Source organism: Typopeltis vanoorti, chromosome 4 (assembly GCF_054136105.1).
Source record: "Typopeltis vanoorti isolate ZY-2024b chromosome 4, IOZ_Tvanoo_1.0, whole genome shotgun sequence".
Classification (NCBI taxonomy): Eukaryota; Metazoa; Arthropoda; class Arachnida; order Uropygi; family Thelyphonidae; genus Typopeltis; species Typopeltis vanoorti.
Window position 1 is genome coordinate 55,824,343 of NC_143552.1, and position 15,708 is coordinate 55,840,050.

Consider the following 15,708-nt stretch of genomic DNA (forward strand, 5'->3'; position numbering starts at 1 on the left):
TTTAATAAACATTTATACAAATCTAGAAAGTATTTTACCTTGGGTATAATAAATGTTAAAGATACCAAGCTATTTTAAACCTGGTTTTATTCCATTTCCCAAGTAAGCAAACAGACAAACAAGTCAAATTTGCACCTGCAAATGTTGCAAGTCTAGCTGACCCTGCACGTGGTGCAAGACCAAGGCAACTCATGGTAAAAGTAGAATAAGCTCTGATCACTAATCTTAATATTTACCCTTAAGGCAAAGCACATCTCCTGGAGGAGATGTATGATGCTTCGTATTAAAGACAAGGGGCCACTATCCAGACCGGTTTCGACCTTTATTGAGGTCTCATCAGTGGGAGCCAGGCTAGAAATACCAAGATTTTAGTAATACAGAGCTTATAAGTATTTTACCAGAATAAGTTACCATAAGGTGTTTTAACCTTATTAAATAAAAATCTCAGGAGGAGATATAAATGTAGAAAGTATTTTACCTTGGGTATAATAAATGTTAAAGATACCAAGCTACTTTAAACCTGGTTTTACTCCATTTCCCCATTTATAAAATGGGGAAATGGAGTAAAACTAAGATTTATAGAAATCATCTACTATTTAAACTTACCACAAAATTATATTCTTGTTTAATCCTTTAACAAGCGTACACAAACAAAGTTCTCATGTAAAGTATCATAGAGGCTAATGACTTCACGTTAACTGCCTTAGTATCCCATGATGAAAGCACACATCTGTTTATACATGTATAATGCTATACAATATATGGGAAGTTCATGTTAGAGGCTTAATGAAGTAAACAGCACTAAGCAAGGATTAAAAAGGGTATTTAATTCTTTCAATATTTCATCTCAGTCACTGAGACATCATCAGGGATTACAATATGAGACTTGTAATACACACACACACACACACACACACACACACACACACACACACACACATCATTCTCAGGGACCGTTCCACCTACAGACTTTTAGATTACGATCCCACACCAAATCTCAGATCAAAATCAAATCAAATCCTTATGATATTGCAGAATCTCAGTGTAAATACAGCTGTGGAATTAGATGGGATATCAGCTAGGGTTTTGCGAGAATGTGCAAGAGAACTGGCAATGCCTTTGACTAAGCTGTTTAATTCATGTGTAGAGGCTTAAGTGCTGTGAGGACATCATGTTGGAAGCTTAATGGATTTTTTACAACACTCAAAAAGAATTAAAATAGAATTTAATACTTCCTATATTTTGTCCTAGTCACTAGGACATCTACGGGGATTACAAAAACAGTTAATGTAACATACACACAAATAATAAACAATACTGAGCCCAACCACGTGGGTGACACTAAAGTCCTATCTAGTTGGAGGGTGCTCCAACTAGATAGGGCGCTCCAACTAGATAGGACTTTAGTGTCACCCACGTGGTTGGGCTCAGTATTGGTTATTATTTGTGTGTATGTTACATTAACTGTTTTTGTAATCCCCGTAGATGTCCTAGTGACTAGGACGAAATATAGGAAGTATTAAATTCTATTTTAATTCTTTTTGAGTGTTGTAAAAAATCCATTAAGCCTCCAACATGATAAGCTGTTTAAGTCTCAGCTATGGTACAGTTCCAAGGGAGTGGAAAGAGGGCAAAATTATTCCTTTGCATAAAGGGAGATTCTAAGACTAGCAAATTATAGACCAATCAGTATCTCAGGCGTGGTGGTAAAAGTATTAGAAAAATTGGTAAAAAAGAGAATTCAAGAATGGGTAAATAAAAAAATGATACCGTATGAGGGTCAACATGGCTTTTTGAAGGGTTGGTCATGCCTTAGTAATTTACTAACTTTTTATAATAGAGTAACAATTGAGTTGGGTAAAGGAAATGGCTACATGATGATTTTGCTGGATTTTGCAAAGGCATTTGACAGAATACCACATGAAATGCTGTTATCCAAATTAGAACAAATGGGGATGGATATGACACTGATTAAGTGCATAAGAGGGTAGCTGCTGGACAGATATCAAAAAGTGGTATAAGGAGAGGAAGAATTCAGGTGAAAGCAAGTGACTAGTGGGCCACAAGGTTCAGTGCTGGGACCATTGCTGTTTAATTTATACGTAAATGATATAGGAAATAACCTGAAAGGAAATATTCAGTTATTTGCTGATGATGCAAAATTAGATACAGTAATAGTTAATCAAGGTGATGTAGAGAGCTTGCAGGATGATCTAAATAGGCTGTCAGTATGGGCAAAAGATAATGGGTTTCAGTTTAATGTGGAGAAATGTAAAGGTATGCATTTTGGGAAAAAGATTACAAGCCATGTATCACATTGATGGCACTGTACTCCAGGAAATAGATGAAGCTAGAGATTTAGGGGTGGTGGTAGACATAGAGGTAAAGCTTAGAGGACATATTGCTAAGGTTGCTAAGGTAGCAGATAAGATTACTTGGTTAGTAAGGAACACATTAACAAGTAGAGATAAGGAAGTTGTAATTCCTCTTTATAAGGCCTTGATACTCCCAAATCTGGATTACTGCTTAAATCTGGTCCCCTTGGTTTCTTGGGGATGTGGAAGCGGTGGAAACGATTCAGAGGCGAGTGACCAAGGTGGTAGGTGGCCTCTGGAATGTGCTGTATGAGGATAGATTGAAGGTGTGTGGATTGCATTAGTTGATTGATAGAAGGAAAAGAGGGCATATGATAGAAACATTTAAGTTGTTTAAAGGATTTTATAGGATAGATGCAGGGAAATGTTGCAGCATTTGGCTAAAAGGACCAGAACAGGGGGTCATCCCTGGAAGTTGAATAAAGTTGTGGTCAGTAGGGATATGAGGACTAGATTTTTTGTTTGGACATGGTGAATGAGTGGAATAGGTTGCCAGAGTCAGTTATGACTGTTTTTTCTATTAATGGGTTCAAGGAGAGGTATGATAGATTGAGTCTCCTGCGATGAGTCTTCAGACTCCATGGAGGTGCCTGTATAATAATAATAATAATAATAATAATAATAAAAACCTTGAAGTCTGCTCAAAACAGTTTCTTCCTGACCTCCTGAAATCACAAAAACACTCAAAACCTTCAGTTTTCACCCCCCCCCCCCCCCCCCGATATACTGATCACCAAAAATACACAAACTCAATTTCCCCTAAGACCTATAGTAGATGCTATAAATTAGCAAAACGTTAGCAAGCTCGCTTATCTCACTCCTCACTGGTCATACCACTTCCTATATAAAAAAACTCATCCATTTTAAAACTTCTATTGGGAATTTAATGACATATAATACAAATATTTTGGTTAGCTTTGATATCATCACTGTTCACCAATATTTCCTTAAATGACACCTTATCACTTATAATATATTATATTGTGTGCAGATCTGGGCATCAGGGTTTCTTGGTGATGGGGAGGAGGAGGTAGAGAGAATCCAGAAGCGAGTGACCAAGATGGTAGCTGGTCTATAGAATGAACCTTACAAGAACAAGTTGAAGATTTGTGGGTTACAGAAACTGGTTCATAGGCAGAAAAGGGGTGATATGATTGAGACATTAAAATTACCGAAGGGTTTTTACAAGATTAATTCAGAGGAAATTTTTCAGAACAGGTCTGGTGGTGGGAGAAGTAGGGACCATCCATGGAAACTGAGCAAGAGTGTAGTTAGCAAGGGTGTTAGAACAAGGTTTCTTATTTGGAGAGTGGTGAATGAGGGGAATAAACTGCCAGAGTTTGTTGTGGATGTTAATAATAGTTTAGCCTTTCTAAACACTTTGGTAACATGCCTACCCAATGGTAACCTGTCTTTTTTTTTCAGTATATAGTAAGCCCACCTACATATGCAGAAACAATCCCAAACTTTCTCATCCCCCTCAACAATATGGTATAATTAAAACACTAACCAATAGAACCTACAACCTTTGTTCCAGTAAGTCCTCTCTTACAACAGAACTTAATCATATACGCCACACCTTCTTATCTAATGGCTACAGTTCCCACAGTTCTTTCTTCTTTCTTTCACTACACATTATTTCCGCTTTCTATGCAGGGTCCGCATGTTACTTAGAAGCGACTATTTGTTAGTACCACTCCCAACCGATCTGTTGCCTAGTCTGCCACTGGGGGTATATATTTTTGGCTATAGAGGCCAAAATGTTCACGGGGCCCGATTTGCCTGTTTGTGGGATGAAAAGCACCAGATAAACTGGCAGAAAAAAACCTACTGCCCGTGCCCAAGACCGGCTAACTGGCTATACCTGAGGAAGATCTTCAAGTTCCTCACATATTCAACAGGAATAGAACCTGGGACACTCCTTCCCTAGGCATATGGTTGCAAAGTGCGAAGCCACTAGGCTAGTTCCCACAGTATCAAAAAATAAATAAATAAATAAATAAATAATCCTTCCTCCAATCCTCAACTTTCTCTTCAGAAAGATTTTAGTAATGCTATCATCATTCTGTATGCCCAAGGCACTTCAGAAAAATTAGCCAGAATCTTAAAGAAATACAATCTCAAACAGCTTTCAAGCCCCACTGAAAGCTTGCTATCGTCATACGTTCTACTAAAGATCATCTCCCTCCTATCTCTCTCTCTGTGACTGGAGTATATAAAGTGCCCTGTTCTTACAAATAGGCTTATTATGGACAGGCAGGAATATCAGCCAACATACACATGGAAAAACACAAAAAATCCATCTGCAGTCATAACTGTGGTCAATTGAACCATGCTTTAGATACAGTTCATAGAATCAAATATGCTTTCAAAATTCAACCTAATCTAAATAAATATGGTTGCATTACACTTCTCAAAATATGGAAAACACTTATACTTCAAGATCCCAGTTTACATCCTATGCTGCCAACAGGTGCCCACAGAGAACCCCATCTAGTCTCTAGTTTTTCCTCCAGGTGCCCACAGAGAACCCCATCTAGTCTCTAGTTTTCCCTCCAGGTGCTTTATTTAGTTTTGTGTTGCCTCTGTCTGTGTGTGTTATATCTCATATTGTAATCCCTGGCAATGTCTCAGTGACCAAGATGAAATATTGGAAAAATTAAATAACATTTTTAATCCTTTTTTAGTGCTGTTTCACTGGTTAAACCTCCAACATTAGTTTCTCTCAGCGCTTAAGCCTTAACGTGCACAATATGGGAAGGGCCACTACCCAGACTCAGTTTCGATCTTCACTGAGGTCTCATCAGTGGGAGCTAGATATAGAAGAGATACCATGTTTAAAGTAGAAGTCATCTTATTATTAAAATACTCCGGAGTAGGAATACGGTATGGCGCAAAACAAAAAAAAAAAAAAAAAAAAAAAAAAACAGTACTGAACTTTACACCATAGCATATATCGTTGTAGTTATTCAGTACTTTTTTTTTTTTTTGCACTATACTGTACTAAGGAAATTAATGTGAAGTTATTAGCCTCTATATACAAGTAGCTTAATCGTGCAAATACTTCACGCAAAAACTTGTTTGCTTACACTTGGATAAAGATTAAACAGGAATATAATTTCTTGGCAAGTTCAATTTAATTCATAAAGAAGTGAAAAAATGTTCTACAACTTCACACTATCCCCCTTTAGAACAACGCGCTACGTTACGTCCGACTACATTCATAAAACAATGCCAACGTCAAAATGCAACATCACTTAATTTATTTTTAAAAAAAATTATTATTATTATTATTATTATTTTGCATTCTAAGAGAAATTTGACCCTCGAAAAATAATTGCGTGAAAGGGCGCAACAGTTATATTAACGGTAATAAAAACAACAAAACCATAATTGCGTGAAAGGGCACAAGTTATATTAACGGTAATAAAAACAACAAAACCATAACATAAATAACAGCCATTGACAGTCTCATTTGTTTTTATTTTTTTTTTCAGTTGGAATAAGCAGGTTAAGTTGAACTGAGCAGGAAATTTTTATTTCGGTTAATTTAACGCATAACGCTACTGTCAAGATGGGTGAAGCACAAGTACTTTTCATATTCCCCTTTGTCTGTAATGGAAGGTATTTGGGAAAGGGAGTTTTGTGAGCAATTAAGCCCGCCCTCTGGGGGCAGCTGTGTTAGCTATGATCAGTTGGGAGTAGAATGGCCTTCGGTCTTTTGTATTTGTAGTACTCTGTTTCATTGTAATTGACAGCTTGTACGATCAGCGGGTTTGAATGTCAATTTGATTTGACGAAGAATTTTTTGCGACATCACGAAGAAGGGAGGAGATGTATGGAATGCCGGTTTCTCGATGAATCTGTGAATTTCTGAATTTTCTAAACCATGGAACATCTAGGATCATCCTTAGGCACTTATTTTTGGATTCTTTGTAGTTTTGAAATGTTTGATTGTGAAGTGTGACTCCATGCTGGTGAGGCGTAGGTAATAACTGGATGTATGACCATAAGTAGTAATTTATTTTGTACGTTCAGTTTGCTCTTGCGGTTGATCATTGGCTAGAGCTGACTATTACTTTGGATAACTTGGAGCCAATGAGATTGATGTGCTTGTTAAAAAGGAGTTTCTTATCTAGTAGTACCTCAAAATATTTGGTCTCTGATTGCCATGGGATCTTTTGACCTGAGATCAAGAGGCCTTTAATGCAGACCTTTTTTTCTAGAGAACAGCATGGCTAGGCTTTTGAGGGGGGGGTACTTGAATCCTCCAGTTGGTGAACCAGTTTTCCAGTGTGTTGAAACTTCCTTGGAGTCTAGTGATTGCCAGGTGAGGGCTGAGAGAACTTGCTAGAATAGGGGTGTTGTCGGCATAAAAGACCGTAATAGTTGTTCTTGAATTAAGATGGATGTCTGATACGTGTTGTGAACAGTATTGGGGCCAGAAGAGAACCTTGAGGTACTCCAGCTAGAATTTTGCGCCTTGATGAAACAATTCCATTAAGCTTTACTTGCATGTATCTTTCTCTAAGGTATGATTAATAAGTTTCACTAGCTTAATTGGGATGTTGTTTTCAATAAGTTTGAAGATAAGGCCTTGATGCCAGACCTTATCAAAGGCCTTTGCAATATCCAAGAACACAGCAGCAGAGTGAAGGTGCCAGTTAAAACCATGGGTGTTGTGTTAATCGGTGAATGTGTTGAACTGTGTTGTGAGCTTTGTGAAAATTAAATTGCTCGTTTGGAATTATTTTATGTTTGTCCACTGCTAATTGTAGCCTTGTTAGGATGACTTTTTCTGTTACTTTGCTGAGGCAGGAGAGAAGACTGATGGGCCTGTAGCTTTGGGGGAGTTGTGGGTTATTACCAGGCTTTTTCAGAGGGATGATGGCAGCTGTTTTCCAAGTACTGGAATCTTAATATGGAATTGGTTATATTAACTAGATGAATTATGGACTTCCCTAGGAGTAATTGTATTATTCTATTGGTGATGCCGTTAGGACGAGGAGCCTTTTTATTCTTCAATTGGGGTATAATATTGATTATTTCTGTTGGAGTAGTGGGGGTGATGATATTTGAATCATCGTTAGGCTGTCTTAAGGGTTTTCTGACTTGACGATGAATTTTATAAATGAGATCAATATTTAAGTTTTCATAAGATGGGCTGCATTGATTTTCCAGATTGTCAATTAGGTCTTTTAATTTTTCTTCATTTTAGTATGCAATTCCAAGTTTGGTATTCATAGGGGGAAGGGGGTTGTCTTTTGGTAAGAATGGATTTTAGAAATTTCCTCATGGAGTTCTCTTCTGGTTTGATTTCCGTAAGTTTAGATTCCCATTCGGAATTTCTGTGTTTCTGGAGAGCTTCTCGAACCTCTGTTTAAGTTGTTTGAGGTTGTTTTGTCCTGCGGGACTCTAGTGTTGTGATATTGCTTTCTGGCTTTGTTTTTAGACCTAATCAGGTCCATTATCTCTTCTGGAATCCGACTGGACGCGTAGAAGACAGTGGTTTGTGTGACTGAAGTTATTGCTGTGCTGATTTGTTTAGTTAGGTTGCTTACAGCTAAGTCTATATCTTCTTTTTTTGTGAATAACAGGAGGTGGGCCGGTGTGGTGTGGGAGAACCTTAGAGAGCTTATCCCGTGCTATAAAAGAATGTTGAGGAGAGAGCTGATCCTGGATATCTAGCTTGAGCTGGATGGGATTATGATCTGAATTAAGCTCTTCTAATGTCTCCAGCTGATACTGATATCTGATGTTCCTGAGGATAACTATGTCTAGTACATCATAACTTCCTGATGGGCTGTAGCGAGTGGGCTCAGTAGGTCCAGCTACTATTGATGTGTTTAGTGAAGTGTAGTTAAATAAAGTACGGCCTTTGGAGTTGGCTGACGAACTGAACCAAGCTGTATGTTTGGAGTTAAGGTCTCCTGCTATAATTATGGAATCCGTGGAGTCTAAATCTGATGTCAATAGCGAAATGCTGGGAGGATTGTACGCTGCAAAAATTTTAAGTTTACCTGCGTTGTTTGTGTGCACCTCCACACCTGTCACTTCAAGGTTTAAAGTTTGAGGACTGGTTAATACATTGTGGCTTAAATAATTTTTAATAAAAATGGCTGTGCCGCCACCACTAGAGTTAAGTCTGTTTGTATTATATAGCATATAACCTCTTAGTCTTGGGTTGTTTGATGGTCTGAGGTGGGATATGATAAAGGTTTCTCACGTCATAGATGGGAATCCAACCCAGGTCTTTCCGATCAAAGGGTTCGTCTAGACCGACAGAGCTACGGGGCTCCTTATATATATATATATATATATATATACTTTTACGAAAGTTCAACATAAAAACCTGCTTCTCTACTCTTCCTAAACTAAGATCGATTTTAAGCAAATACAAACAAGCTCACAACCATCAACGATTCCCAGGAGTGTACAAAATCACGTATGACTGCGGGAAACAATACTATGGCCAAACTGAAAAATCCATCCTCCTGCGTCTGAAGAACACCAAAGAGACATTACCTACAAAAAAACTAGAGCAAGTGCCCTGTCAAGCCATGTACTGTTTTCATTAAACACAAATGATGAAGGCCGTCAACATGAGATAAACTGGACAACAACTTCAAACCTTCATATATGTCATGACGAGGTAGAACGCCACATAGTCGAATCTCAGGAAATTGTTATGGACCCTCATCATATAAATAATAACCTTAGTTATTATCTACCGGACTCTTTCAGCTCTGCTCTCCGATATTGGCACACTCGTGAAGTCAGACACATGCAGATGCCCACCAATAGAATTTCAACACGGACTGTAGCTACAGGTCAAAGCTAACTGAATTTTATAATTGTCGTTTTTATAGTAGTGATACAATGTTTTTTATAGTGTTTTTATTTGCTTTCTATGTTCCCACGCCTGAAGAAGCTGAGCAATCTGATGAAACATGTTGCCCTTTGAATAAATTTAATTGTTTTTTCTAGTTCTCGGTTCTAAGTCAGTGTATATATACTGAGTCAGTGTATACAGTATATATATAATCTTAGTCTTTTAAAAAACAAGTTATCTAAAAAGATTTTTGCCTTACTTGTGCATTGTGTTGATTCAGGATGCTTCTTATTTGAAAACAAGCTCTACAAACAGAACAGCTGTTTGGCAATGAGTAGCTAGCCCGTTGTCTCCGGTGGAGACAACGGGCTAGCTACTCATTGCCAAACAGCATCCGGTGTCTCCCGTTGTCTCTGGAAGATTTTGAGGAAAAGGCCATTTCCTCAACGACACTACGTTAGATGGAGGACATTTTCTTAATTTGGGAGCACGGCCCAGAAAACTTACAAACCTTTCTGGATCATTTAAACAATTTTCATCAAAATATAAACTTCACATCCGAACCAGAAGTTAATGGTGTTTTAGCTTTTCTAGATATAAAATTTACTAGAACAATTGATGGTCTCAAGATTTCTATCTTTAGAAAGCCAACACACACTGATAGATAACTACATGCTTCGTCTCACCACTACCCTCCACCTCTCAGAAATTAGGAATTATTTCCACACTAGCTCATCGGGCGAGATCCTTGTTGTCAGAAGAAGAGGAACATCAAGAACTTAGTTACCTCAAAAGGACTTTCTTATATAACGGTTACTCTCCTAAAAATATCTATAATCGTTTTAATGTACGTAATCAACATAGTAATGAAGATAACTCAAGCCCAACAGCTTACATCTCCTTTCCGTATATAAGTTCTCTTTCTCCTAAACTAGAGAAAATCCTGAAGAAATTTAATGTTAAAACATATTTCTCCACCTTTCCAAATCTCCAATCTTACCTCAGTCAACCTAAAGTAAAACACAACCTTCTTCAGTTCCCAGGAGTACACAAAATCATTTCCAGTTGCGGCAAACCATATTATGGTCAGACAGAAAAGTCCTCTCTCTCTCTCTCTCTCTCTCTCAGACTAAAAGAACACCAATGTGACATTTCTTATAACGGAGTCCATGCTAGTGTCCTATCCAGCCACGTTTTATTCTCGGCTAATGCCAATGTTGAAGGACGACACCATCAAATAGACTGCAACCCAACTTTAAACATCCGTAAATCCTGCGATGAATTAGAAAGACGTATCTTAGAATCCAAACAAATAGCTCTCGATCCTGCCCATCTAAACAGCAATCTCAACTACAGCCTGCCCGATTTACATAGCGCTTTAATCCAGTTTTGGGGCACTCATGATATCATTCACACGCACAGTGCTTCACGCCAGAACTAACGCTCGGATTCAATTTCAAACACAACTACTACTTGTTCTAAACTCTGTTTTGTATAAAGTACAATATATTTTTAAGATGTACAATATATATATATATATATATATATATATATATATATATATATATATATATATATATATATATATATATATATATATATATATATATATATATATATATATATATATATATATATATATATATATATATATATATATATATATATATATGTATATATATACAGGGTGTTCGGGATAAATTTGACATATTTATAATTAATTATATTTTTCCGTAAGTTACATGTATTAACACACACTTCTCTTCATTTAAAAGTTTGGACCCTTCTTCATTCATATACAAGATGTCAGAAAGGATGGGTAGCTGGAACCCACCTGAATCATGGAAGAGAATAACTTGTATCATGATGATTCGTGCCCGCCATCAAAATAAGGATATTACGACTGCTGCCCAATGCTCCCTGAATACAGTAAAAACAATCAGGCATGAACTAGAGACTTGCAATGGTGACTACGAGGATGTAGCAAGAAGAAAGATCCCTAGCAGACGATCTGATTGCGTTCGTACAGCAGAATTCCTCGCAAATCTGCAGGAACAGGTGTTGAAGAACCCTGGCATTGGAATTCGGGCTTTGTTCGTGGAGTTGCTAACTGTAGTCAAGCCCTGGATAACAACGGTAGCCAATGGTAGGCCGTATGTATGGCAGCAGGATTCGGCCCCTTGCCACACCTCTGGGAAAAGTCAAAAATGGTTGTCTGAAAATTTCTACGACTTCACCAGTCCAAATGTTTGGCCTCCAAACTCCCCAGACCTTAACCCCATGGATTATTTTGTATGGGGCGCAGTTGAAAAAGACACCAATCGCACTTCCAGTAATACAAAAGCCCAGTTAATGGATAAAATTAAAACAGTTTTTGCGGCCCTTCCCAGGGAGACTGTAGCATCAGCTTGTTCGAGGTTCCGAAGCAGAATTGAAGCTGTGATCGATGCTAATGGTGGTTATTTTGAGTAAATCTTGTTGATAGTATTGTAATTAACTCTGCCTGTAATGTTTTTTTGTCAATTCATTAAATTTAATAGATACAAAGAAGATTTTCTTTTTCCTTACGAAACTGTCAAATTTATCCCGAACACCCTGTATATATATATATATATATATATATATATGCTTGGTCGCACGAAGAAAGACTTGGTTTCGAGTCTAGTCGGCGACTAGAGGAAATTTTTCTAAGCCTTTTTTCGACTAGTTCCCGAGTTAGTCGATCTCTGGCACGGGCAAGCGGGTTTTCCTCCCGTAAACTCAAGAAAATCGACCGTAGAACCCACATTATTTTCAGACATTAAATATATTGTGTTAGGGTTAGGGACCACGAGATGGCGGCACATTTCAGCCGTCTCTCTTCACTGTGTACTGCTTAATTAGTGATAGCCTTAGGCCATCTATCTCTGATTGGTACCAGTGGAGACTGAACTGCGCACTCAGTCTCCAAAAGTTAGATAGGGCTAAATGGCCTCGCCAACTCCCCGTATACGGGAATAAAAAGGCGTTAGCTGATTTTTTATATATATATATATATAAATTAGACACAAAAACAGTTAAGCTAATGCGGCCAACATAACGTTTATTGCACGTTTCATAACAATATGTCATATCTTATATTGAGGAGTGGGGGGGGAGAACATCTGAGTTTCCCTATATACACATAACGGCCCAGAATAAGAAACTTTTATTTAATACTGTGTTTGATCTCCTTTTGCCCGAATTACAGCACATATGCAGTTTATCATAGATTCCACAGTGAGCTCCATTGCATCTAAGTCATACCAATAGTTCATCAGATTATCTTTTAACTGGCTCAGATGTAATGGAAGAGGATTTTGCTGTCCGATCTGTTTTTCTAATATATCCCCATATATTCTCAATGGGGTTCAGATTCGGGTTTGTGGTATCCAGGGAAGATGGTGGAAGTTGCTGTTGTGCTCGCTGAACTTCTGCTGAACAATTCTGGCGCAATGGATAGTAGTATTGTTGTCCATGAAACAATGTCACCTGTTGGATAAAAAAGGTAAAATTGCAGGATGGATTTGATCGGCAACAATGTTCAAATATTCCTTGGAGGACTTCTTCACCTTCCAGAAATATTAGGGGATTCGTTCCTTACTAACAGAACTTTCCCCACACCATGACACCACCTCCAGAACCTTGAGGTATGTTTACAAGGCAAGCTGGATCCGTTGCTTCATGGGACTCACACAAAATTCTCTACCTACCATCGGTACAGAACAAGGTGTACCGTGACTCGTCGGGCACGTGACTTTTCCAGTCTTCCAGTGTCCATTCACGGTGTTTTTGACACCACTGTAGGCGAACTTTCCGGTTCTTCACAGAAATCAGTCATTCCCGTATAGGCAAGCGACCATTTCCAACTCTGTTCAATTCCCTGCACTTAGTTTGGTGAGATATCGGTCGGGAACAGCCTTCATTAAATGCTTCGGTCTATTGCTGAAAGTTAGTTTTGTTTGTCCATACAAGCTTTCTCAGATGACAGGGATCTCACTCTGGCAAGCTCTCTTAAAACCACAGTTACGCCTCTTAGACAAGCAATGTGGATTATTTTTCCACTGATTAAACACCCGGAATAACTCACCTTTTGAGAAACCTGTCATGTTTGCTGTTTTAAAAATTGTGGCTACAGCCAGACGGGCACTGACAATCAATGCCATAACTAGCTTTTCATGAACCCTGTGCAAGATTATTTTCTTCTCCCCTTTTTTTTAGAAAAAAAAATAGAAAAACAAATACGATAGAAATAGATCGGTAAATTTTTAACTTTAGCCAAAAACGTTACGGAATCGGCTCCCAAGGCGGAAAAATTTTAAAAATCAAAATATAATACTGATTATTTTTTGATACCCCATTTCAGACTCCCTTCGTCCTGGGTCTATCATTGCACCTGCCTAGTTACGCCATTTCCCACAATAAGCCCTTTATCAAAGTCCGAAAGCTTCTTTGTTTTACCCCTTTGTGATCAACACTGTTGACGACTACTGACCAGCAACACTCTTAAATATTTGCCAGTGACCAAATATTTTGTATATATGTTGCATAAGTGACGTTTACATACATTCTAATAAATGAGACGTAATCTTTTGTCTAAAGAGAAGCCTAATAAAAATGCAATATAAATACACATGTGTATAACCTCCATGCTCAACACATTCAAGGTTATCTACTATGGTAATTGCCTTCGTCAGTTCCTTTACTTTTCTTTGGTCTCTGAACTTGACGGAGTAGAGGATGGCTTGTTTTGCTCATATGAACTAAAGGTTATCTCTTTGCAAGGTAAAAAGTTTAAGCTGCTTTTAGATGTACTATTGTTAACTATTGTTAACGCTCAACGAACCGCGTCAATTTAATGAAGGGGGCAAATCAAAGACGATATAGTCACAGAGGAACTCCATTAGGTAGTTTAAGTTGCGAATTAAAAGAACGTTATTTATTATACTCGCAGTAGTTGATTTACTGCAATGAACATAAAGTATTTGTCAGTTAGAAAGCTATTATTTAATTTAGATATATCACCTCTTACAGATGAACCTAATGCTCTAAAGAGCGGCGATGTGATTTGAGTGGAGTCCCAGAGCAAGAAAATACGGTGCTGAAAGGCCAAATCTCCTACAAAATTGTTATAAATAATTATAATATTTTTAAAAGTTCCGAACTTGAATTCATATTGTTCATATCTGACATATCTCTTCAGAACACATTTTATACGTAAATTTCATATATTAATAAATCTGCGATTCTTAACCTCAAGCAGCTTACCTGTTGACAGTTATTTCAACTTCTTTCACAGGATTGTCAATTAACTCCGGAATGGAAAAAATAAAGCAAAAATAAAGAAAAAGTAAATACGTGTGAATAAAATTAACATAAAAATCAGGAATTTCTTGCGAATTTTTTGTTGTTGTTCTTTTCTTAATTTGCACCATGATCAATTTAAATGAACAATAAACAAAAATTTGTGATTTTCTGTCAATTTAGGAGGAAGCCGTGCTCGTTAATATAACCCATACTCCATTAAAAAAAAAAGAGCGTTATTGCAATTACTATTATTACATGACACCTTCGAGGAGTCAAACGACTCATAGTAGGAGGACACTATCCACTACTTACAATTCACTGTCTCTACTTAATCTGCTAATTACTCACAATGACACTACCACCGTTAACAAACATCTATCGCATGAATTCTTCATCCTCAAATGTTTCAGGCGCGTAACAAAGTCCCAACCAAGCACTGATACCATACATACAGCATTTGGCAACAGAAGTAAGAAACAAAAGATATATGATAGTAGTGTAAATGTACCAGTACTTCTGATGATATATGATACTAGTATAAATGTACCAGTACTTCTGATCATTCATGCAACAGGTGAAAAGCCAAAAGGGAAAATAATCATTCTCCTTTATTCAAAAGGGCTTAGAAGGACTGGCAAGATCTCCCAAAACTATTAAGAAATTACGTTCTGGTGATATTCTTGTGGAAACATTTTGTCAGCAACCTTCCGACAAATTACTGAGAGCAACATCAATAAATAGAATACCAATCACAGTAACGCCTCATAAAAGATTCAATTTCTCTAGAGGAGTGATATCAGAATGGGATCTCCTTGATGGCCCTGATGAACAGATATGTTCAGAGCTTAAAGACTATGAGGTGCATCCTGATACTTAAGGATGATCACTTGGTTCCAACTAGGAACATCATCTTCACTTTTGATACATCGGAGTACCTCCAACATCGGAGGTATCTGATGGTAAAGTAAAGTAAAGACAGGGTATCTGAACTCTCCTGTTAGAGCGCACATCCCTAATCCATGAAGATGTTTAGATGGAAAAAATATGGGCATGCCCAAACTGTCTGTCGTGGCTCTACCACATGTGTCCGATGTCGTAGTAAAGCGCATGATAACAAATCTTGCTCTGCAAAAAAATGAAAGAAAAACAAAAAATTAAAAAAAAAATAAAAACAGA